The 25,564-nt window shown below is 34.2% G+C and overlaps 1 protein-coding gene across 1 annotated transcript in view; it reads left to right on the top strand.

Moving 5' to 3' along the window:
• The window catches only part of NOL4 (nucleolar protein 4), a 478,468-nt gene that overhangs the window by 1,109 nt on the left and 451,795 nt on the right, over window positions 1-25,564 (top strand). The window lies entirely within an intron of this gene.

Here is a 25,564-nt window from a genome sequence, read left to right as displayed (position 1 = left end):
GGGCAGTTCGAATGCCTTGATCGCTCCCACAGACCTTTGCCAACGACTATTTAGATTGTAGATAAGGTCCTGGAGATTCCTCCCCCCCGCCCCTCTTTCCCTTCCTCACTCCCCGCTTCCACAAATAAAGCTGCAGCTAGAAGATGAACAACAAAGAGAGATGGGTTTGGGCGCGATCAAATGGTGTGTGTGTGTTCCTCTTTCTGGGGTTGCGCTAGGCTCATGGCCACAGCGCTCTAGCCCAGGCGCTGCGAGGTACTGGCAGTGAGAGCCCAGTATATCTCAGCTTCACACTGCAGACGCCCGTGGGGCTGGGGAGCGGCAGCAGCGTCGATTTTCTTTACAAGAAGATGGGAACTGTGGGCTACAAGTAGGATTGCAGATCAGATGTATAAGACCTTTCTGCATCATGCTACGGTGGGTACTCGCCTGGAGTAGGGGTGGGGGAGGCTATCTGGCATCCTTTGTATTTTTTGCCTCGCTTTGGGTTTCTTGAGCATTTGCTCCTTTCTCTTCCTCTCCTACTGGCAACTGTTTCCCCATGCAATATCCTGGAGGATGCTTAGAAAGGAGACGTCTTGAAAGCTATTCTATCTCTAATGGAAGTATATTAAATTGGAAATATGTGCATGAAAGGTTTTTTGTTGTTTGTTTTTTCAGAGCATTGTTTAGAGGACTCAGGTTTGGGAATCAGTTTATGGTTTCCTGAGATTAATTAGAAATTGTTGTTTGAAGGTTGTATATTTCTTTTGGAATTTATATAGAAAGTGGGAAATGGAAATAAAGGTGAAATGGAAACACATGAAAAAAGTTCTGTTGTTTTTTCTTTAATGTACTATTGTTAGGTTCCTAGGAGGTAGATGTATAAACGTAGCCTTATTCCTTTAACATGTGGCACTGCTAAAGACAATGGTGAGATTATTGTCTGGCTTTACTAAATAATGAGGACTAGATCGGCATGAATTAGAACTGAGATTTATTTACATCTGGATGAGCCAGAAGTCTGTTGTAGAGAATGAAGTGCTTTGAGTCATTTGTATTGGGAGTAACATTATGAAGCTGATGTAAAAATTAATTTATTGTTAGATTAGAATTCAAAACATAAGAACTTATTTTCCTCTGGGCAGTACTAAGTTAACGGAATGAATGAAATAATCATTTAAGATATATTTACTTAAAGTATACTTTAATAATATTGTATGTGTTTTAAAGAAACATTGCTAACTGGGAAGTTTGTTTTTCGCCCCTCTTATGTTAAACTTAAGTTCCTCTGTTTCATTGTCAGATTCACTTGTGTATTGGTACAATGAGTTTATACTTGTATGGGTTTAGCTACATCCAATATGTGCATTAATGCATGTGTCCTTTTAAAACATTAATTAAAAACTCTAAATAAATTCTGTAACAGTTTCAGAGGTACTAAGATAATCATGAATTCCAGTTATTCAAACTAGTATTCATATGCTCAGAGACCCCTATTTTCAGTCAAAAATTATTGCAGAGTTGTTAAAGAATTACTGCTAAGACTTCTAATATAGAGTGACAACTCCGAGGGTAATAATAAAATAAAACGTGTTCCTCTTTTCAGGAAAAATACCAACTATTTATGGGCGATCTAATTCATCAGGTGATATTCTTAGATAATGGTTTCCATGTAGTTAAGAGCTCTGCTTTTCATTCAAGCCTGTTTTGAAATATTGAAGAGGTTTTTAATTTATGAACTCTTTTATTGCTCTTTATGAAATTTTTATACTGCTCCTGACATAGAATTATAGGCTCCTCCTTCTCTGAGAGACAGCCAATCATCATTTCAATGAGTTAAAAAATAAATAAAAGGTCCCCTTTTATCATGTGTTTTCCCATATTTTGAATTGTTCTTTTCTTAAACATATGTTGATTTTTCTTTATAATGGTGGGAGTAAAATCACCAAGAAGACAAAAAATATATTTTCTTTTAATTCAAAGTCATATATTGATCAAAATAAAATACTGTATTTGAATGGTATTTTCAAGTAGACTAAGAATCATCCTAAGCTACTTGAGGTTTAAGGGTTCTCAGCTGGCTTTGCTGTCAGTGAGAGATGCTTTGCTCTTGATGTTGCAGTAACCCACTGCTGCTAATAATTAGACGTCATTACTACTACGAAAGGGGAAAGAGAAAAGGGGAGAGGACAGGCTGAGGCTAATTAACTGTTCTAGTTTAATGAAAGAAAGAGAGACTGATCGCACCTGGGAGGCTATACTAGAACGCGGTAGGCACACTACATAGACTTAATGGAAACAAGACTATCGTTCAGTCTCAAAGAAGCTTCTACATCTTATTTTCCCCAAAGAAGAGGTGTAGATTTGCAAATACTCTCCCCCGCTAAAGCCTAAACTTAACTGATGATAAAATCAAGCAAGTGACAGCTGACTTAAAGATGTTGACTACTGGAAAAGATAAACATGCCCTTTGATACTTGTCTTGGCCAGGTCCAAAGCTGAGAGGACATATCTGTCGCTGATGTTTAGATTGCTCTGTGATCGGGGAGATACTGTTTGGTCACCAAGCAACAACATCCTGCGACTCAGCCATTTTAAGTCTGGAGTGGGACCTGTGCTTTTGTGCGCCTGCCCACACGTGCATAGCATGAGCATATAGTTTGTTGAGTATCCCATCTGTGTTTTTTCCATACTTCCAGTATTTATATTTCTTTCATTAAAGGTGTCAAAAATTTAGAAGAATGAAGTGATGAATGACTTAAAACAGTTCCGAAAAATATATAACAAATGTCTGACATTGATTGTAAGAAACTTTTAATCAGTACTAAATTCATTTAAGTATGGTTACCTCTTTGATAGTTCTCATTTAGTTTGTTTCTAGACACTTTTGATCTTGATTAACATTTTGTTTTCTGGTAACAATTAGTTGAGACATCACACTTATAATTTAAATTACCAAAACATATTATATCACTTGATATATTATGAATGATAAATTTAGAAAATAACCAGAAAATTTATTAAACCCTATTTTTTAAAAGCCAACTGCGTTGTATAAAACATTAGGAATTTTGGTAAACTCATGTTTTTGTCTTTCAGTCTCAAGCAAACAAAATAATGAGTACCAAAATTGTATAATTAAATAATATAAGTAATACTTATCTTGACCAATATTTGTAGGAACAGACACAAAGGTCAAAATTTTGCCTTTCTTGTATTTTTTCCTTATTATTTATTCTAATACAGATCATAAAATGAATTTTAATCCAGAAAGGAAAATACATTGTCTTTAGTTATGTCATTTATAAATGATGATTTATTCAGTTCTGCAATCTGTTTTCGTGTTATTCTTGCTGTGCATACTGCTAATTGATTACAGTGATTAGAATGAATATTCATGGACTGGTTCATAAACAGTTACTGTTTTTGTTCTCTGACTATGGTTTTGGTCGTAAGTCCTTCGTACTACATCAGAGTGAAAGGAATAATACCTCACAACGAGTCTGTATACCTTTCCATGTGGTCTAACTTCATGCCTGAGTCACACATCACATATATTAAACTTTGAGCTGGCATTTGCTATAGAGCCAGTTGTCTATTGTGATACTTTGTATCTGTGACATAGAGACAAATCACAATAGTAGTTAATGAGATAGAAGCACATTTTTGCTTATCTTCTAAACTTCTATAGTGGGCATTGCTGCTGGTAGCCAATGCATTGTTCTCTTCATTAAAGTGCTTTGGGAGGACACTGTGGCATAGGATTTTGGGATCAAACAGATCCCAAGGTGAATCTCAGCAATGTAGCTTCTTAGCTGACTTTAGTGGTTCCTTGTGGAATTGATGTGAGGAATAAATCACCTATGACAAGTCCCTACCATGGCACCATTGTCAGCTCTTAGGGAATAGTGGGGACCTTTAGGAGAGGCCACCTTGGCTTAAGTATTAAGGGGCAAGGGACTTAAAAAGACAATCCTCCTGAATATAAAGGGGAAATTAGACTCTGTGTATATGAAGACTAACCCACACTTATTTCCTAAGGTACCAGTTCTTGATTTTATCCTTGGTTCTTTCTTGTCCTATTAGTAACCACAATGGGGGTGGGGGCAAGATTCAGCACTCATATATATTCCTTTTATGAACTTCCTGAGCCAGCTGGGATTTTACTCCTCAAGGGTTTACTCACTGCATGGGATAGAGGAAAGATGAAGAAGACAATACAGGCATATAGCAGCAGAACTTTCAAGAGTTTCAATCCTATGTCAAGATCATAAAGTCCTTTTCTTAATAGCTGTTGTATTTGTTAAGCCTTTTTTAACTAGGAAATATTAATGTGAATCTAATATGTTTCAGGTTATATTCGTTTTTATAATTGTTGGATAACAAGATAAAATAAACTTCATGGCCATCATAGATGGCAAGAAACATGGCCTAGTGAACAGAGTGTAGATTTTAGAGCATAATTTAAATCCTGGCTCTGATGTTTACTGGATTTGTGAGTTAGGTAAACTTTCTTAACTAAAAATACAATTTGCTCTTTGTAAGATGTCAGTAATAATACTTGATTTAATAGTTTTGCATAATAATATATAATATATGCTAACATGTGATATATAGTATGTGCTAATACCTATGAAATTATATGTATATATGTGTATATATACATATACAAAAAATGTGGTATGTGCCTAGCACATGGTAAATGCTGAAAAAATAGTTGTTTTAAGTATTATTAACAGAACAAGAACATCATGATGTAATTATAATTTGATATGTATTATGAACTCAAAATCACACCACAACATGGAGTTGAAATACAAGGTACATTTGTATGTATGTGCGTATATATTATTCAGATAGTCTGCCTACTCCATTTTTGGAAAATAAAAATGTCTTTGTTTTTGTAAAAGTGATACCTTCTCATTATTTAAAAAATCTGAGTGAAAAGGAAAGAAAAAAAATTTAAAAAGTCACACCAAATCTACCATCCAGATACAACCACCATCATCAACTAATGCTGAACATCATTTTAGATGTCTATCTATATATACCAAATGAAGATAAGATATAATAATCAATAGTTATGTACCAACAGGCAGAAATAATTTTCCAAAACTGAAATGATCATATGGTAATTTAAATATGAAAAAATATATAATATTTCTAAATATAACAAAAGAAGAAGAAATACCTGAAATTCAGTGAATTGTTAATAGATAAATATTTCTTCTCAGAGATATTTATTTCTGAAGATAATAGAAAATATTGAGAAAAACATTAAGAGACTGAATTACATTTATTTTGCCAAGTGCAAGTTTCAATTTTATATAATATCATTGACTTTCTCCAATGATAAATGAGAAACAAGCATATTTTCACTTCTTTCTATTTCCTTGTTGCTTAGATACTGGTTTATATGACATTGCATTTATTATAATTATTATATATGATTTTATATTAATTACATATTATAATTATGTTTGCATTGTCAAGGTTTTTGATATTTATGTCAAAGTATATAATTTCATTCTTACAATTTTTTTGCTGCTGTTCATTTTTAAATGCTTATCTCTTCTTTTACTTGATTTTCTTTGCCTCTGAATTCTTTGATTAGCTCTAATTCTTGATCATCATCTTTTTTTTCCTAAAGCATTCATTCATTCTATTCTTTGAGGTTTGTATGCAGTTGAGAATGTTCGTCTTTTGCGTTTTATACTGAAGGACAACTAACCAGGAGTAGATTCTTTATTTCACTCTTTCCCCTAGAACATTGTAGATACTGTGTGTGCTGTGTCAAATTCTAAGGCAAAACGGTTTTTCCCAATTTCATGAATTGTTTACTTCTTTATTCCTGCAATGAAATCATTTTCCTAAGATATATTTGAAACCTTGTCTCACTCTGTATTTCTCCAGGATAATTACGCTCCTGTTATGGCTTTGGTCCTGTCTGTGTTCTGTACTTAATGCATATCTTCTGAAGTTCAGATCTGTACAGTTGACCCTTGAACAACACAGGTCTGAATTGTAATGATCCATTTATGTGTAGATTATTTTCAATAAATATATTGGAAAGTTTTTTGAAGATTTGCGATAGTTTGAAAAAACTTTCAGACAAACTGTATAGTCCAGAAATATCAAAAACTTAAGAAAAATTAGATATGTTATAAATGCATAAAATATATATAGATACCAGTTTATGTGTTAAGTGACAGTTTTTGTTATTGGGAAGGCTTTTGGTCAGTTAGGTTTTCAGGGAGTCAAAAGTTATATGTGGATTTTTGACTGCACATAGCAGCACACCTAATTCCCAAGCAGTTCAAGGGTCAACTATATTTTGTATTTTCTGTTGGGTGTTACCACCAAGATATCCCCAAGTATCTCAAATTGAACATATCCAGAAATGAATTTTTCTTCTCTCCATTTCCCCATCCTAGCTCCTCCGAGCTGACACATCTTTTTTTATCCCTTTTTTCCATGGATGGTAGCACAATTTGCTTACACATACAAGCCAAACATCTGTGTGGCAGGCTTGATTTCTCCCTTTTTCTCCCTGTTTATAGTCACTACTTGACAGAGTATTGCTGATTCTGTCAACTTAATGTCTCCCAAAGCCATCAGTTTCCTACCATCCCATCTCATCCCTTCCCATACTATCCCATACCATACCAGAAAATAAGCCTATTGCCTGATAATTTGGTAATTTTCCCCAAAACCATTTTAATGGAAGGGAGTTAATCTCTAATACCTGGCATAATGTGTGATGCATTTTTGGTGCTCAGTATTAATGGAATAAGTAAAAATCACTTCCTGGTCTGATACCACGTGATGGGACATTCTTAATTAATACCATACAACATCTTCTTATTTCCCACCACACACAGCTTTTTAATTTTATCTGTATCTATATCTGTCTGTCCATCTGTCCATCCAGACATCCACCTAGTCATCTATCCATCTGTTTTAACAGTGGTAAAAAACAAACAACATAAAATTTACCATATTAATAATTTCAATTGTATAGTTAAGTAGTGTTAAGTATATTCACATTGTTGTGCAGTAGATCTCCAGAGGTTTTTTCCTATCTTTCACAACTGAAACTCTATGTCCATTAAACAACAGTTCCCTATTTGCCTTTTCTTCCAGCCCCTGGTAAACTATAATTTTACTTTCTTTTTCTATGAAATTGACTACTTCAGATACCTCATGTAAGTGGAATCACACAGTATTTGTATTTTTATAATTGACTCATTTCACTTAGTCCTCAAGATTCATCCCTGTTGTGATAATACGTGACAGGATTTCCATTCTTTTTAAGGCTGAATAATATTCCATGGTTTGTATATACCACAGTTTTTTATTCATTCATTTGTTGATGGCCATTTGGGTTGCTTCCTCTTCAAGATAACTGTGAATAGTGCTGCTATGAACATGGATGTGCAAATATCTTTTCAAGATACTACTTTCAATCCTTTTGGTTATATACCCAGAAGTGGGCTTGCTAGATCATACGGTAGTTTTGGTTTTAATTTTTTTGAGGAACTTCCATGCTGTTTTCTATAGAAGTTGCACCATTTTACAGTTCCACCAAGGGTGTACAAGGGTGTGAACTCTTTCAGGCTAAGAAATGCTGATTTTGTTCTTCCTCAGGAGTTCTTTAATGAGCATAGTTCTTCTTTAGCCAATTGCAAGTATTGAATGTAGTGCAATTAGTAATAACATATCAATTATTTACATTCATCACATTATTACTACAGATTAATGATTGGGCTAATAATATTAAACAAAATGCCCCTTTAATCTTTATAGTAGTTCTATGGTATTAACACTTTTTTATTATACACATGTGAAAATTGTAGTGTAAATAGGGTGAACTTCTAAAAATCACACAGCTTGGGGTGAGAAACCATTTCAATTGGATTCCAAAGTCCTTGCTTTTAATGGCTTGTCTCCGAACTCTTAAAATAATTTACCCCAATTGCTAAAAAATAACTTGGACATCATCCCAATATGTACATTTTTATAAACTACATATATATACACACACACCACTGTTCCCATACTTCACCTATTATAAAATATATTTAAAATGTAAATATGTTGGGCTTAGACTAAAATATAAATCCAAGCTTTAATATTTCCCTCTTCACCTCAATAGCTAATCTCATGCACTCCCTGATGTATGCATACACCGGTCTGGAGACAATTATTCTAATCCTTAATACAGTATTGCCTCACTGTAGAACATTGTGGTTAGGACCTTACACTTCAGCTAAAATATTGCCTCCTGAATTATAGGGGTGCCTCTGTAATTAACTATCACAACATTAAAATAATACCTTAACCATACAGACCCATAACATCTATAAAACAGTTATAAAAGTTGGATGTTTGTATCAGAAGTGAGATTATTTCATGAAAGACATCTTTAAGGGATAGTGCACAGTCTAGGATAGCCAAAGTATAGGATACAGTGGGAGATGAGTTTGGAAAAGTAAGTGGGAGTGCAATTATGGGAAGCTTCTAGTGCCATGTTGGTGTTTAGACTTCATTCTGTAGGGAATGGTAGCTACCAAAAGTGTTTGGGCAGGGATGTCATGATTTAGGTAGCTTGTGGATAGGAACTTGGTGTCTCTCAGTGGTTTATGAATGTTACAAAATATAAATCAAGTGGATAAAAAATAAAAGTTAAACAGTTCCTTCAACTCAACATATTGTTTGAAATATTATACAAATGTTAAAATCAAATTAGCAAGCTTTAAATCAATATAATTCAATAGCTTGGTGTTGCTGAGTCATGCTCTACAGATCTCAGAATTTATTAATTCCAATAAAATATTAAAAATAGGACTCTGAAACTTAAAGAATAGATTTAAAGCCACTTGAAACGAATATGGATTAAGTCATCTTGTAATAAACAGGTTTTTTTTGTTGTGTGGGGGCTTGAGGAGAAATAATTGTTGACCTCTTATGTGTCACTTTACTACATTCACAACTGCAAAGACTTCCCATTGGAGAAATACTTTTAAAAACCCAAGAGGAGACTATATAGAATACTTATTCAAACATAGACCTTTTCAAGGTAAAATGAATGCTACAAATATTTCTTAAAACATAGAGTTTATGCTTTAAAGCAATATTCTGAATTTTACCCCAACTTGTTTCTTACTTACACTTCTTTGAATTTTATACCTGTCTTAGTTCATTTTGTGTTGCTGTGACAGAATACCACAGACCGGGCAATTATAAAGAACAGGGATTTATTTCTTACAGTTCTTGAGGCTGGAGAGTCCAAGGTTGAGGGGCCCACATCTGGTGAGAGCCTCCTTGCTGCCTCATTCCTTGGCAGGAAGGAGGTAGAAGGGCAAGAGAGCAAATGCAAATGAGAGAAGGGAAGGGTGCCAAACTCATCGTTTTATCAGGAACCCACTTCTGTAATAATTAACCCATTCCCGAGATAACAGCATGAATCCATTCATGAGGACAAAGCCTTCGTGATCTAATCATCTCTTAAAGGTCCCACTTCTCAACACTGTTGCATTGGGGATTAAGTTTTCAACATATGAGGCCAGGCCCGGTGGCTCAGCCTGTAATCCTAGCACTCTGGGAGACCAAGGCGGGTGGATCACTTGAAGTCAGGAGTTTGAGACCAGCCTGAGCAAGAGCGAGAACCCATCTCTACTAAAATAGAAAAAATTAATTGGGTGTGGTGGCGTGGGGGGTTGTGGTGGTGTGTGCCTGTAGTCCCAGCTACTTGAGAAACTGAGGCAGGAGATTCACTTGAGCCCAGGAGTTTGAGGTTGCTGTGAGCTAGGCTGACCCCACAGCACTCTAGCCTGGGCAACAGAGTGAGACTCTGTCTCAAAAAAAAAAAAAGTTTTCAACATAGAAACTTTGGTGAGTACATTCAAACCCCAGAAATACCCATATGCCTGTCTCTGCCACTAAGGGTTCTTCAATTTTTGTACCTTGTGGTAGGTAGAATCCTAAGGTGACTCCCAAATAACCCTCACCCTTGTATAAGCCCCTCCCCTTTGAGTGTGGGGAGAACCTGTGAGTATAAGTCCCATAGCTTCCATGATTATGTTATACGGTAAAGTTGACTGTAAGAAAGACGGATCTTTCAAGTGGGTCTGATCTAATCACATTAGCCTTTGAAAAGCAGGGGATGTTTTATCGGCTAGTCACAGAAGAGGAAGTCAGATTGATTTAAAACCTGAAATGTGTTATTAATGCCAGGGAGGTTCTCTCTTGCTGAGATAGAAGGGACTGTGTGGTTTTGAGCTGAGAGGAGCCTCTGGATGCTGAGAGCCTACTTGGCCAACAGGTAGCAAAACCATGAGGCCCACACTCCCACAACCATAAGGGAATGAAAGCTGCCAACAACCTAAGAGAGTTTGCAAGTAGATCTTTCCCTGGCGGAGCTTCCAAATGAGAATGCAGCTCCCTGACACCTTGAATTTAGCTTTATGAGAACCTGAGCAGCGAAAATGTGCTGGTCTTCTGACCCACGGAAGCTATGAGACAATGTTTGAGAAATTTTAAGCTGCTAAATTTGTTGTGATTTGCTACCAGTAAAAGATAACTAATACATAGTCCTTTAATGTAAAATTTCCCAAAACCATTTGTATAATGAAACAGGTCAAGTTTTTAAAAGCATATTTGACCAAGATTATTTACGGTTTAAGATACAGCTGGAAATACTTTAAATGTCCTTTCCCTCTAATACCTAATGCATTGCCATTTTTATAGTTTTTGATGTGATGGTCAATAATTTAGTAAAATGTGTATCTTCTGACAGACCATTTGACATATTTAGTGACTAATGACTCCCATTAGAAATATATATAAAAAATTTATTTTTCAATGTTTTTCTTTTCAACTATTATTTATTACATTATATTCCATCTACTAAACAAGGTAGCTTACTAGTTTAGGTTTTTAACAGTAGGATAGAGACAAAGAAGTACACATATCGGAAGAAATTATTATTCACATAATTATAATTAGTTTACATTAACTATTTTTGAAAATGTCATAGAAAATATAAAAATATAATATCCATTCTTATGTATTAGAAATAAGCCTTCTATAATTTTATTTAAAACATTTTAAAAATATAATATGCGTTTTGAAGAAGAGCTGCCTAACATTTGCAGAATAGAATATAGAAAATAATAGTCATGGACAAGTCTTTTCCTTTTGTTAAAATATTAGAAGTAAGTAGAAATTAGATTCCCCTTTCTATGTTGTTTTGATTTTTTTTCCCTTTCTCTCTGAGGTTTATTCAATAGGCTCTTATGTTCCACTCTTCCTAATTTTAATCAAGTATACATTTGTGGTAGTTATTTTCACAGTTAAAGATTTTTGATGTGTTTTGGAGCTGTTAGAAAACTGGAAGGTTGAGGAAGATATTCAGAGTTTAAGTTCAGGAAGTTGAAAGCTTAATTGTCATAATAAGGAACAACCTTATTGGTTCTTACTGGACCTAACTGCAGTTGCCAGATGGCTGGAGGGTTTTAGGGGTTTAATCTTGGGACATGGGGCAAAGCTAAGTGGCACATATGGACATCTAATGCCTGGTCTGGTCATGTTAGTACCATGCTCTACCCAATTGACCTAATTAGATGAGATTTTCAAAACTAATATCAAAGGTTTGTTTGAATATCAGATGTGGGTCATTGTTCTCTTAGCAGACTCTGCTTCCATTCTCATTGGTGTTTACCTGGGGCCAAGAAAGGAGTTTTGCTATGTTTGTTGTAGCTCATTTTTCTCTATAAAAGCTACCATTACAAAACAATTAATTTGATTATGTTTGGTCTCATTAATTTGGAATATGTAATTCAGAATTAGCAGTAATTTTCATAGGGGTAAGATGATATTTACGCTGAACTACCTATTAAAGGAGGATTTATCTACAAATTCCTAATAATAAAATAGCAGAGGGGACATGCATTCTACTATAACAAGAAAAAACTTTTTCTTAAACTGGCTCTATCCTCATAGAAACAGTTCATATATTAATATGTATTCCTTTATAAATGACTCTCTACTTAATAAAGTAGGGTGCTATGAATAATTACCCTTTAGCTAATTTGCATTACTCTGTTATCATACATAGAGTACAATAATAATATGTTCCCTAGAATTTTCAAATAATAAAAATAAGATCACCCTCTAAAATTTAAAATCGATACAGTTAATCAGTATCCAAAGTCACTTTAAAGTGACAGAATGGCTATGAAGTTATAAGATAAGACTATAACCTGATTGAAACAGAATTAAAGCTCTCATATAGTTTCATTAGTGAATTAAACAAAACTCTCTCTCCCTCTGTACGATATACTGACTAATTCCCAGGGCCTGGACAGACTCACTTATAATAGTTTACCCTGCAGTTATTTGCATTTTGTGCATATAAAATTGAGTTGTATGCATAAAATTTGTTATGTTTTTCCCATACCTTTTTTTGCTAGTTCCACTTATAATTATTTGATTTAAATATTTCATAAACTGATAAAATGAGTTCAAGAACTTAAATTTAATGCACTATGAAGACTCAAAATAAAGGTGAATTACTAAAAAGCCTGTAGAAAATAGAAAAAAATAAGAAATCTGGAAGGTTTCTGTACTACCTAGTTTGCTTTACAAGTAATGACTGACTTCCCATTCTACTTTAAAGAAATTGAAACTGGAAATCACAGACAATGCATTATGGAGAGTTTATATACTTGAAATGCCAATCATTGGACCCATACTTAAAGAAAATATCTTTCTTCTATCAAGTAATTATACATTAATATATATTAAATAAAATTTAATATTAAAGTGTATATGTATTATCTTTTATGCCTTCCAACTTTACCTTCTTTTGGTATACTGAACAACTTCATGGTGGATAACAAGAGCTTTTTGAGTTAACATACCAGGTGATAATAAGTAGTGTTCATCACCCATAGAGCTATGAATTAAATATATCAATACTGGATGTGCCCATAAATAATATATTTTCTTGGTGAGAGAGAACTTAGTGGTTCCTGAAGGTTTTATTCCTGTTATGGAGGAAAATATTTTCATCTGCAAGAGCCTGAGGGCTCTTAATTACTTGCTATTATATTATCCTCTTTAAATCCATATTTACAAAGCCCCTTTTGATTATTTGGGTTCCTAACTAGCTTGACCAAAGAAAGAGAATGCATTGGTTGAACTTTTGCCAATGATTGGAATATTTGACCGTTGTATTTCTCAGTATAAATTAAATCTTGGGTTTTATATTACTTCAATTTTTTGTGAGTTTCAGTTAAGTTTAGTGTCTGTATTTTAATCAACTTACATACACTCATGAGATCTCCAGAAAAAATCACTGATGGGTGTTGAAGAGGGAAGGGGAAAATGAATGCTAAGGAGGGAACCAAATGGGGCCCACTATAAACTGACTTGTTGAGAGATTTTCCTCCTAGTCAACCATTTTCTCTTGGTTTTCAGTTTCCTTGACATCCTGGCTGCTCTCTTCTAATTGGATTATTTTCTAAAATATAGTACCTAACATACTTTTTAGAGTTATAACAATGGTTTAATATAGCTTTCAATTTTGTTCTTTTTCATTTAAAATTATTATCAATACCATTAACATTTCTCAATATTACTCCATAGTACTGATATTTATTTTGATGGCTTTACAAATACTTAATCAAATATCTGTACTATAATTTACCATTTTCATATGATATGTAATTTTAATTATTTCCTGTTTTAAGTCTCCCTTCCTGCTGAATTATAACTAGTTTTTCATTTAAAAAATGTAAGTGTTTGTGTTTGTGAATTAGGATTGATTTTTTTTGAACCTTGGAGGAGTTTACATGAATCTTCTTAGTAAGATCCCAACAATTTTTTTTATTGTTGTTCCTGTCACCTAGCTCAGGACATCTTATAGTTTACCATGTTTACCAGTCATCTGGGGATCTTGCTAAAATGGACATTCTGGGTCAGGGTGGGTCACATGATTCCTTGTTTTTAAAAAATTACCATGTGGGATTCCAGTGCTGTCCAAGATGGTACAAGCTCTCTATGGAATATCCCGTCCGCTGATTACACCAAACACTCTGGAAAGAATATAAACCACAACTAGCTGAAAACTCTGAAAAGCAAACAATAGCAGGGAGAATGGGAATGGAAATCAACTACAAATACATAGTAGAAGCCGTAAGATTTCTGTCCCCTGCTCTCTTTTATCTCCTGGATTTAATCCAAGGTAAACCTCAGTGATGGAACTACTCGGAGCAGACAGTACAAATCCTGAGTACAATTTCTAAACTTCTTTTAGTCCAGAGGACGAGGAAAAGGGGCCCCTGCCACCTAGAGAATGTGAGGACATCACTATTTCTTTTTTTCTCCTATTTTTACAAATCGCCTACCCTGATATCAGCCCTAGTCATGGTGTTGCACCACTGACGTGATGGTAGCAGTGCCAGCAGAGAAGAACCTCAAAATTCAAGTGGAAAAACTCATCTCTTTGCCCTGAGGAACAGGAAGAGTCCTTGTGACAAAAGAGTGTGTGTGAGATCCCCATCACTACTTTCTCTCTTTTGTACTGCCACATTTTCCTGAAGATGGCCCCAATCCCATGGAACTATGCAATAGTGTACAAAGCTAAAACTCGAAGAGGAACTAAGGTTTTTGGGTGAGTGGAATAAAAAAATGGGAATCTGTTTGGAACCAGAAAGTGTGAGGGGAAATTCCAGAGAGAAGAACCCCTAAACCTCGTATTAACTGTTCATTGTCAAGCTATGAAAGTGCAAAGTATGTCCAAAGCACCATGGAAAAGTCTTTGAGAACTGAAATATGATATAAATCACTGTACAAGTCTTAGACTCACCCCTGAGCTGCACATATGCAGGGTAAACCCAAAGGAGCATAACAAAATTTGAAAACTGAGCTGATATTAAATCACTACCACAAAGGCAAGACAGAACTGGTGGTGTGAATCTGATAGGATTTACTGCATGCTATCAAAATACAGCATTTTTTCCAGAGGATTTTAACAGGACCCAGAATCTCACAACATAATATTAAAAAGGTTCAGGATATACCTGAAATTATTTGGCATATAAAGAACAGTGAACATGGGACAAATTCTTAAGAGGGAAAAACATCAACAACCTGATATCAACCCCGAGATGGGCCAAATGTGGGAATTATGAAGGATTTTAAAGCCACTATTAGAATCATAGTCTATGCAGAAAATGCAAACAGTTTTGCAATGAATGAAAAGGTAGACTTTCTCAGCAAAGAAAGAGAAACTATAAAAAATAATCAAATGCAAATATTTGAACTAAAAAAAGTGATAAAATTTACTATATGGGCTCAAGACTAGAATGGTAATGACAGATGAAATAGTAAGTTTAAAGATAGATCAATAGCAATTACCCTATCTGAAAAACAGAATAGAATAAAATGAAAAATAAAGACAGCTTCAGGAATCCGTGGGAAAATATCAAAAGGTCTAACATTTGTACCACTGGAGTTATAGAAGGAGAGAAGAAAGGAATGGATGCAGAAGAAAAATTTGGAAAAATAATGGCTGAACATTTCCCCAATTTGTTGACAGACCAATTCAAGATGCTTGGTGAAATCCAAACAAGATGAATTCAAAGAAAATTATTCTAAAACACATCATAATGAAACTACTGAAAGAAAATCATCTTGAAAGCAGCTAGGGGAAAATTACCCATCATAAGTAGACAAACAATAATTCAAATTACTGCAGACCTCTCATCAGAAGCCATGGAGCCCATAGGACAATGATACAATCTTTTTAAAGTGCTGAAAGAAAAGAATTGTATATCCAATGAAATTTTTTTTTTAGGCAAGTAGGTGATATAAAGACATTCTTTGATGAAGAAAAACAATGAATTAATTGCCAACAGACTTAGTCTAAAGTAAATGCTAAAGGAATTTCTTTAAGATGAAAGGAAATGATCCTAGAAGGATATTTGGAGCTTCAGTAACACAGGAAGAGTCATAGAAGTGATAACTAGGCTAATTTTTTATCCTCTAAATTTTTTAAACTATGTACTGCTGTTGAAAATAAAAATTATAGCATTTTCTGATGGGGTTTCCTATCTATGTGGATGTGATGTGTATAACTCTATATAACACATATAGGATGTTCTCTGATCACAAAGGGTTTAAACTATAAATCCATAAGAGAAAGTTATCTGGAAATTCCTCAAGTATTTAAAGATTAAACAACATACTTCTGAATAATCCATGGGTGAAAGAGGAAATCTCAAGACAAATTAGATACTATTTTGAGCTGAATGAAAAATGATATGTAACATATCAAAATTTGTAGGATGCACCTTAAGCAAGGCTTTGAGAAAAATTTATGGCAGTCAGTGCATATGTTTCAAAAGATGAAATGTCTCAAATCAATAATCTAAGTTTCTACCTAAGAAATGAGAAAAAGAAACTCAGTGAAACTGAGTGAAAGCAAAAACATAATTTCACTTAATGCCTGGTAATCTTGGCAAATACGAAGTGCCCTTTTGCCTGAGGTTTTAAGGTTTGAGGCTGGTCCATATAGTAACAGCCACAGAGTAGGGAGGTTTCTGGGTCTTGGTTATCTGCTGATGGCTCTAACATCTGCTTATATACACATTTCCCCATACAATTCGCTCCTATCATGCAGATTGATAATGTGATACGCTTGCTTCTGAACATAGGGAATACACAGCTTTGGGACCCTCTTAAATATTTTGGCATCTTTCTTGAAGTCATGGGGTGAATTCACCTACTCTCCTGGAGACTGTGTCATGCTAATATGCATTGGCATTTCAGTTTTCTCTGTTCTTCTGCTCACAAGCCACTTTGGATGTAGAAAACTTTAAAAGACATGCCATCCTCTTGCTACATGTGGAATTTCAGCAGTTCCCAAAACTATCTGGGTTTAGCTTCCTAGAATTCTCAGACATTAGGGCGCATAGAGAGCAGGGCTACTTCTCAGGAATCCATGAAATATAAGTTACATGTTCTTCCTTTCATGCCTCTCTCTTCACCCGCTGAGAGAACTGTTATCTCATTGGAAGTATGAAAACTGTTTATTACATTATCAACATTCCTTCAAGTCTATTGTTTATGACATAAACACTCTGTGATGAGTTCTCCAGACTTTAGGCTTTTGAAGCTCAAAAGCTTAGGCTCCTTCAATTCCAAGTAAACTTTTGCAACTTAAAATCCATTTGTTTCAAAATCATTGAACATTTTTAAAAAATGAGTTCCCATAACAACCTTAATCCAGGACAATGAGGATGGAATGTCCTAACAACCTGGTTTAGAGAAAGGACCAGAATACACATAGAAATGCAAATGAAATAAATCAGTTAACACTTCACAATTTCTCCTCAATATATGTGAAATGGGGACAGTAAATGGTATCTACTTCACATGGTTACTGTGATGATTAAATATGTCAATGCACTTGGCGCATGTGACAGTTTCTGACAACTAGTAATTTAACTATTCTTCCTTTTTTCCCATTATTGTAACCTCCTTCTTTCTTACACAATCGGTATGGACATATGGGACTTACTCAATTATCCATGAAACGATTCAGAAAAACAGTAGGGTTGAAGGGAGGCTTGTGCCCATGTCACTGGACTAGAACACGCTGGCTAAAGGCAGGGTAGGGACTGACTTTTCTTCACCCATTCTTTCTTTCTACCCGCTATCCAGGATAGATTTTGACTGTAGCATATTTTTAAAAGTCTTTTTATGTAAATGGAATGATTTGTTACCCTAGCCTTGAAATGCAGCATATTCAAAATTATAAAAATCCAAGGATTACGAAATCTCAGAATATTGAAATAAAAAGGAATGATGTAATACAAATATAGTTTTCTTAGAAAGATTATTTTGGAGACTAGGGATTAAACAACTCATTTTGCAGACCACAAGAGCCAATCACTGGCTGAGAGTGTTTGCAATTAGGGGTTTAGAACTTGCTGTCAGAGTACGGACTTTCCTCTTACTGCAGAGAGTCTGCAGAATAATGAGATCATGGGAGAAATATCAAGACAGTTATTGGGGAGCAATAGGGTGTCATAGCTGTGCATTTTATATGTACGTATTTAGGTTTTGTTGAAAACCATTTTGGGGACAAAAAGCATTTTTAATGGGTCAGCACTATACATGGGGGCATCAGATGAAGTAGGATGTAATGAGAGTATACACTGCCTTATCGGCTCTTGTCACATTATATTCATTTTCTTTAAACAAAGTTTATTTTTCTCTCATTCAAAACAAGGCCAAAAGTAGGTAGTATATAGGGATGATGTGGTAGAGTCCCTGGGTCTTAAGGGACCAAGACCCCTTCTATTTTCCTGCTTAGCACCTTTAATAGATATCTTTTGTGCAAAAGGTCACTTTCTGGAACTGCACTAGTTCTGATAAACATGCTGCTTTCCAGGCAGAAAGGGGCGTGAGTGTGTGTGTGTGTGTGAGAGAGAGAGAGAGAGAGAGAGAGAGAAGAGAGAGAGAGAGAGAGAGAGAGAAATTGTTTCAGTTTTCCAGTCCCACTTATTTGAACTGAAATTTTTATTGAGACTATTGTAGATTTACATGCAATTGTTTTCATCTCATACAGGACACACGATAATTACATTGATACAATCTACCAATTTTATTTAAATTTCCTCGGTTTTACTCATACTTGTGTGTCTGTGTCTGTGTGTATCCATATAGTAAGTACAATTTCATTATATGTGTGGGGTCATGTATCTACCACCACACTGAAGACACTGAACAGTTTCGATACCACAAGGGTCTGTCCATCTGGCCTTTTTATAGCCACATCTACCTCTTTCCTGTTTCTCCACCCCACTGCCCCCCTTATCCCTAACCTCTGATTTGTACAATATTTCTAAAATCTCGTATTTCAAAATAGACTCGTATAGTGCGTAACCTTTTGGGATCGGCTTGTTTTTTTCACTCAATAAAACTCCCTGGAGATTTATCTAAGTTGTCATGTGTATCAATAGTTTGTTTCTTTTTATCGCTGAGTATTATGCCATGGTATTGTATGTATCACTATTTGTATAATCATTAATCCGTTGAAGGATATCTGGTCTGATTTCAGTTTGGAGCTGTTACATAGAAGGCTGCTATAAATGTTTCTGTACGGGTTTTTGTGTTAACATATTTCTCTGGGATAAATGCACAAGAGTGCAATTGCTGTGGTGCAGGTAATTGTATGTGTGATATCTTAAACTGTTTTTCGGAGTGTCTGCACTATTTTACTTTCTTATCAGCTACGTATGCATGATACAGCTTCCCTATCCTGTTTTTTAATGTAATGGGGATAAGATTTATACCAATAACAACACGAGGAAAATCACATTTTCTCTTTGTGAACAATTATTCAGTTGGTGTTTGAGAATAATTGTCTTTAACATAAACATGGCCATAGCAGTATCACTTTAATATTTTCTCAGATTATTTTATTTTGGAAAATTTAGGAATGCTTATTGAGTTTAGTCATAGCCAGCATCATTATCTATTACTTAAAAGGCTGTAGTTCACTTTCTTTAATAGTGATCTTCTCCATAGTCAAGGTTAGAAAGATTGACAGGTATAATAACCCAGCCAGGTGAGTATCTTCATAAAGTAGAAGCTGTAGAAACAAGTATTTTCAATGCTAATATTTATAAACTATAAAAGGAAGGATTAGATTTTTAACTCTAGAATTAAAATATTGAAATGAAAAAGATATATATATATATATATATATTACAGTGAATCATGTGAACATGTAATTTATTACTTAACAAATATTTTCAGTCTGGTGGTCTAAAGGGGATATGTCTCTCAAATGTAAGCACCTTAATGGCAGTAACACTTACCTTAATCATCTTAGTATCCCTAGAACCCTGTGTGGTATCTACCTCAAAGTGCTTAGTAAGTATTTAATGAAATAATAAAATTGCGGCAACAGTGGAATTTTGACGGATTTTTTTTTTTTAGGTAAATACAAGTTGAAATCAACTATATTGGTACTAAATCTCTAATTGATTATCAGACTCCGTACAAATACAATTTAATGAGGTTGTTTTACTCTAACATTTTTAATGCTCCAAAAAAGTAAACTAAGCAAACGTATTTATTGATAATGAGAAAATACTTGTACAAATCTAGGTAATAAGAAAATTTTCCATATGGTATAAATATATCTACATCTAGATCAAAAGAGAGGTGATTTATTTCTTGACTTGAACATTAGTAATAGAATATTGGTTTTCTCATGGCACTGAATACAAATTTGCATTATTGATACTGAGATATTTAAATTATAGATTGAAATAGAAAATTTATGAGTACCTTTTAAATAAAATTCTGGCCTTGCAAGAATTTTGAAAAATTCCAAATTGCTCTGATGGAACTGACAACTACTATATGAAATTTGTGAAACTCAGGAATATATTGGATGTGACTCAGTCTTCATTTGGGTGGGTCTGGAAATAAAATTATGAAAGAAACTGTGAAAGAAACAACAATATGTTATGTCTAATGGAGAAGGGATGCTAAAGAAAAATATCAAATAATTAGAATTTATTCGATGTACTTTATACAACTAACTCTATACAATCCTTAGAAATGATTATGTTGCTTTTCTGGCTCTTGGAATAAATTAATACAATTCCTACCATCAGGTCCCAGTGGCAGTAAGGTAGTGGGTAAGAACATGAATTCTAAAGGTGGGTGACTGCCTGGGTTTGATTTCCAGCTCTGTCACATGGTGGCCTTGTGACTTTTGGCAACATAGTTAATGTCTCTGTGCCTCAGTTTGTTCAAGTATAAACTGAAGGCAGTATCTACTTCATGGGATTTTGATGAAGAGTTTTAAAAGAGATAATATTTGTAAAACATTTGGAAAAAATGCTTGGTACCTGGTAAATGCTATAGAAGTAATTTCTAAGTAAAAATGCTGTGTTTTGGAAACAATGATGTAAAAATCCAACTGAGTATCATTTTTCTCTCCCCCATCCCTCTCTTCCTATCTTATTATACAAAACATCAATGCTTTATATAGAAATTTAGAAGGATAATTTTGTTAATTTGTTCAAATTAAGACAACAATGAGTCTTGTTGTTGATCAGAAGCTGATCCTCAGTTTTGAAATTTCTTCTCCACCATAAGGAACTGTTTTCTTCATTATGGCCATTCTGGAAAAATGAAATCCATCTTTTCTCATGGAAGTCTCCTCTTGCTACATGAAACTCCTACATGGAATGCTTTCATTGAATTAGCCAGTTAATTCATTCTAACAATACATTTCTCATTCTTCCCTCTGAACTGATCATCTCTCTTACATTGGCAGCTGACTTTTGGTACCACAGTGACATGGCATAAGAATATAACCTCATTGGATTAAGAGCCAGTGTATGCAATATATCATTTTCTCACAGGGATTCTTTGGTACATTTTCATTTCATGAACTAGAAAATTTAAAAAAAATGAATATGAGACCAAAACAAATTTTGTTTGCTAAATTTTTGTTTTGCCATATAAGGATATAAGGGCATTAAAAAATAAACTATTATCTATTTACCAACATTTTATAAAATAACAGACCAGTTAACCTCACAACAACAATAACAACAAGAACAAATTAGGAAGGATTTACAGTCAAGATTTTTAAATTGAATAAGTTTAACTTAATGAAAATTTTACTTTTACATTATTTTTATTATTTCTTCTAACAAAGTAAGAATTATATCATGGATTGGCACGAGTACTGGGACAACCCAATCTCTATGATGCATATTTTGTTTGGTTTGTTTCTCAGGATATATTGGTTATAGACGAAAAGCCAATGAAATGTTGTCAAATCAACATGGCTTGTGGTCCAATTTAGAAAATGGTGAAAACAGTAGCTCAAATTGAAGTTTCTGATGAGCTCTTCCTCACAGTAGTGTTTTTCCTCCTCTGATGAAAAGTAAAATGTTTATTTCTGTCAACTCTTATTTTGCTTACTGCTGTGATGACACTCTGCAGATGGTGCTAGGGGCTGAAAAACAACAAAAAAATTACTAAAATGAAAACTGAAGAGAAAGGTAGAAATTCTATGAAAGGAATGGTAAATATATACTATTTACCCCATTTTAAGATGCTGCTACTGTTATCGTTGGTATCCAGTTATGCGAACAGGCTGAAAAGAGTTAGTTGACAGAAGCCAGTATTTACAGTGTATTTCCAGCTAGCCCCCCTCCCATTCTGATTGTACAGTTTGATATGAAACAATATTTTTTAATGCACAATTAAATTAAAGTATGATGCTTTTCTGTTTGATTGTAGGAAGCCTTCTTCCCACCTCATAGAATTCACTAAGGTCACTGTTTTGATAGTTTTTTTTTTTGTTTGTTTTAACCTTATGCCATAATAAAGAACATTCCAGAATATTCAAATCTTTTTCAATTCTGACAATGAGCTATACCACTGACTTCTACACTTGTGTCATGATGGTTAGAACCATAGGCTCACAGAACATTGAAGAGTTCATCTTCTGGTGTCATGTAAGAGTTATATGGTTATTATGGTTTGGGCTGGGATAGAATGTAGTAAAAACTACATTTAATGCTGTGGATATAGAGATTCTTTCCTTAATTAAGGAGCACTTTATTATTTATTTATTTACATTTTTGTGGGAAGATAAACTTGCTTATGTTACTTTGTAAACCCTTTTTAGATCAGTCTTGCCCATCTTTTTATTTAAAGCTACCATCCCATTTTGGCCAGATTTATCTAATTAAAATACTAATTAGGCTAGAGACTAGCACTTTAACAGCTGTTTGCAGGCCAGCAGATATGGTCCTGGTACCACATAAGGTAGAGAGTTGGGATTGAGACCTCTCATAACATTGAAGCCATCAAGGGATTTCGTTCTCAGTGAAGGATAGACTGGGATGTAACAAGGAAATGTCTCTGTCTTAGGCTTGGCTCTGGATTGGAAAGAAAAATTCCCATGAGGATTATAACCACAGATTCCCCCACAGATGTTGATTTGGTATTCCAATTTACAACAGCAGTGTGGTCTTGGAGATTCAAAGCTAAGAAATTAAAATAGGTGAATCAGGATTGGTAGCACCTGAGGGTGGCAGAAGCTGTTGCAATGATACACTGTCAACTCAGGCCCTAGGATTCCAACAGAGAAATCCCAACTGAACTTGAATGTGCAATCCAAAATTACAGATGGTAAAACCAACACCCATAACTAAGAGTGAAAATTGCAAAGAGTGGAATTAGACTCCCAAGAATTTAAAATACTGTAATTATTGTCTGCAGAATACATGGTGAATATGTTTTAAATGCCCTTTAAAATATAGAATCAAAATATAAGAAATGAGACATTTATCAAAAAGATATGGAGATTTTTAAAAGAACCAGATACTTCTAAAAGTGAATAAAATCATCAAAATCTGTACTTGTTTCCTAAGGCTGACATAACAAAGTGCCAAAAACTGGGTAGCTTAAAACGGCAGAAATTTATTTAATTGTGAAGGCTAAAAGTACAAAATCAAGGTGTGGGTAGGGTTGCTTCCTTCTGAGAGCTCACAGGCTCTGTTTCATGTCTCTCACCTGGCTTCTTGTGGTTTTCTGACAATTTTTGGCATTCCTTGGACATGGCTACATAACTCCAATGTTCACAGGGCATCCTCCCATCGTCGGTGGGTAAATTAAACTGCAGATTTGACACCATTTAATAGAGAATTTATGAACTGAAGGGTAAAGTTGGGAAATTTCCTTAGAAAATAGATGAGCAAATTGTTGCAAAATAGGAAGGAGAGGTTAGGACACATAAAGAATAGAATGAGAAGGTAAAAAATACATTTAGAGTTCTATAGGTACAGCATAGAAGATAAAGAAGATGAGCCTTTCAAATGTATATTTTCTTAGAATTGCTGAGAATCTTTGAAAGAGATGAATCAAAAAATTCAGGAAATACAAGGTACATGAAAATAAATCTGTACCTAAATAAGTAGTAGTGAAACATCAGAATACCATAGACAAAGAGAAAAAATTTAAAAGCAGACAAAAAAAAAATACTATTTAAGAAGGATTAAGTAAATAGGTGGCTTAATGGAAGGGCAATATGTTTATTGGCCACTTGTCTGCTTTTGAAAAGGTTCTGTTCAAACAGGCAACCTACAGAATGGGAAAAAATATTCACAAGCTATACATCTGATAAAGAGCTAATAACTGGAATCTACAAAGAACTCCAACAAATCAGCAAGAAAAAAACAACCCCATTAAAAAGTGGGCAAAAGACATGAACTTTTTGATTAAAAAGGAAAATTAGCATGTTAATTACAAAAAGTGTAAGTCCAATTAATAAAGTTGTTACAGTGATACACCAAATTATGAGGACATAGGCAAAAATTAAAGACTAGAATGAATATTAGTATAACAGATGAATCTATATGTCAAAGCATAATTTCATTGTTAATAATAATTTAGATAAGAATCATTATATAAACATAAAAGAAGACATAATTCTAAACTTGTATACCATTAATAATATAATGTTATATATAAAGCAAAATTTGACAAAATTACATAAAACAATTGACAAATACATTACAATAGTGAGAAGTTTATCACATATCTTCCATTTACTTTTTGTCTCATTCAATTCCCATTTACTAAAGAAATATAATATGTAATCCAATAGTAAATAAGCTGAGTCTAATGAACATCTGTTTAACCTGTACTTAGCAATTACAGCATTGACATTGTTCTCAAGACTATGCAAATCATTTGCAAAAATTGCACATGCATTATACTATACAATAGGTATCAGTAAGTTTCTAGGACTCTGATTCATACATTCCATTTTGACCAAAATTTAATTAAATTAGAAATTAAAAGTGAATCATTTTTAAAAATATAATTAGAAATTTAAAAAACACTTTTAAATAACTCATATACAAAAGAAAATTCAAAATGGAAATTGGAAAATGTTTTTAAATAAATGATAACAAAAATATTTATGTTGGAATTTTTGTGAGGCAGCCAAATTAATATTTGCCACTTTTAATACTTCTCTTTATAGAGGATGAGGAGGGCTGGAAATCAATGAGATCTCCTGTTCAAATTTAATAAGTTAGAAAAAGAATAATAACACGAATCCAAAATAAGTACCTAATAAAGGAGCAGAAATTTTCAGAAATGTTCAGGACGTTCAGAAATGTTCTCACTGACTTTGAGCTTGCATAGTTTCTGATAAGAAATCCACAATAATTCAAATTGTTTTCTGTATGCAATGTGTTGCTTTTTTCTCCAGTTGCTTTGAAGATTATCTTTTTACCTTTGGTTTCCAGCAGTTACACTATGATATAACTAAGTAGGATTTTTTTTTCTTTTTTTTTTATTTCAGCATGTTATGGGGTTACAGATGTTCAGGTTACGTATGTTGCCCTTGCCCCCCCAAGACCGAGCTTCAAGCATGTCCATCCCCCGAATGGGAACGGTGCACATCACACATCACACTCTTTGTGTATGCAAATACCCGTCCCCTCCTCCCCCCTCCCCT

The sequence above is a fragment of the Propithecus coquereli genome, unplaced genomic scaffold, assembly GCF_000956105.1.
Source record: "Propithecus coquereli isolate 6110/MARCELLA unplaced genomic scaffold, Pcoq_1.0 Scaffold51, whole genome shotgun sequence".
NCBI lineage: Eukaryota > Metazoa > Chordata > Mammalia > Primates > Indriidae > Propithecus > Propithecus coquereli.
Note: the sequence above shows the minus strand (reverse complement) of the source record. Positions and strands in the feature narration are given on the sequence as shown.